Here is a 1630-nt window from a genome sequence, read left to right on the forward strand (position 1 = left end):
TGCAAAAAGCCGAGTCATTAGAAAAGACCCTAATGCTGGGAAAGATTGCAGGCAAAAGGAGAAGAGGGCAAAGTAGATGAGATGGGTAGATAGCATCACCCACTCAATGGATATGAATTTGAGCAAACTCCGGGAGATAGTAAAGGACAGGGAAGCCAGGCATGCTGCAGTCCATGGTGTTCCAAAGAGTTGGATACGCTTTAGCAACTGAACAACAATACATACAATCATTTTCAAGCAGATTATATTGCACACTAACATGTTCTTTCATCAGTGCATTGTTAAACTAAAAGTGGAGCAGTAACATATTAAGGAGAAATAATGGGAGACCTATGTTTCTGAATAGATTAAACAGCACAGAAATAAAGGAAACTAGAAGATTCACGCAGTTCAGCTCTTTTAATCAGCCAGCCAGCTTGCTGGCAACAAGGCAAGGCTTCTGTTGAGAAAGATCCTGTGGAGTAGGCTCGTTGTTGCCAGTGACCTCTGTCTTATCCGGAACTACAGTAGGAAGTTGCTTGTTCTTCATTTTCGCTTTAGCCATGTTGTAATCCCCAGAATCGAAGTATTTTTGCCCTTTCTGCAAACGTTTTCCTAAAAAATCTGAACTTCTAGGCTTTTGTCCCAGATGAGGATTCCTTGCTATTAACTCTGCTTTTTCAGCTTTCTTTGGACTGGTCACTTTATCTTCCAATTCCTTCTGCTCCTCTGTGGAGGCTGCCTCAGAGACTTCCTCGAACATATTGCTCCCTCCTCCTTGTCCTGCTCTGCCCCATTTTAAATAAAGATGATATTACCACAAGAAGGCGAAATGGTGGCTAGGTGAAATAGACAAATAATGTACACAGTAAGACATGCTTTAGCTCTAGTATTCTCCACCCCTGTAGAGAAGACAAATGTTGCTCACATCTATTGCTTGTGACACATTTCCATGGGTACACTCACAAAATAATGTCAGTCTCTGGTAGTTTTCCATAAACTTCCCTTTCCTCCCCCAGAAAGCATACTGGAATGTACATATATTCTATCAAAGTGATGCTATTACAGAGATAACCTGAATCTAATTAATTTTAAATGTATCACTTGTAATTTTGGTACTTTATTATTACCAACAAATTTCTGAGACTTAAGTTGGAATTGATTATAACTCATCAAATGTGTCACAATTGTTATACATTTGTTGGGGGAAGGGTCTCATTTTTGGTACTCCAGTACTCCTGAGTAATGTCTTGTTTTTGATATCTTGGTAAAGTTGATCTTCCTTTGGCCACACATTGCCAAGTGACCAAGGGGGGCACCCAAGACAATGGGGGATGTCTACTGGATCAAATATTTTCAGAATAATGCACCAAGCAGATAATTATACAGGAAGTATTAGAAATACTGTAGATTTTCAATTAAAAATTTCTATTTTCCTCAGTGATTCAAGAATCCTATTTTCTTTCTTCACAAAATGTAAACTGGATAATTTTGACATAGAGTTAATTAATTTTCTAGTCTCCCATACTGTACTAAGTATGAGAGTATGTTGGACCATGCTCCCATGGCATGTGGGATCTTAGTTCCCCAACCAAGGATCAAACCCATGCCCCCTGCAGTGAAAGCCTGGAATTTTAACCACTGGACCTCC

General features: G+C 39.5%; 1 pseudogene across 1 annotated transcript; it reads right to left on the reverse strand.

Annotated features, from left to right (window-relative positions):
* Positions 1-363: 363 nt before the first annotated feature.
* On the reverse strand, positions 364-819 carry LOC145505488 (cAMP-regulated phosphoprotein 19 pseudogene; annotated as a pseudogene). Its single transcript, XR_014053067.1, has 2 exons — positions 798-819; positions 364-762 (listed from the first exon to the last, which is right to left on the reverse strand). The product of XR_014053067.1 is annotated as a cAMP-regulated phosphoprotein 19 pseudogene (transcript).
* Positions 820-1630: the final 811 nt, after the last annotated feature.

The sequence above is a fragment of the Giraffa tippelskirchi genome, chromosome 5, assembly GCF_054371585.1.
Source record: "Giraffa tippelskirchi isolate mGirTip1 chromosome 5, T2T-mGirTip1v1.2.pri, whole genome shotgun sequence".
Taxonomy (NCBI): Eukaryota; Metazoa; Chordata; class Mammalia; order Artiodactyla; family Giraffidae; genus Giraffa; species Giraffa tippelskirchi.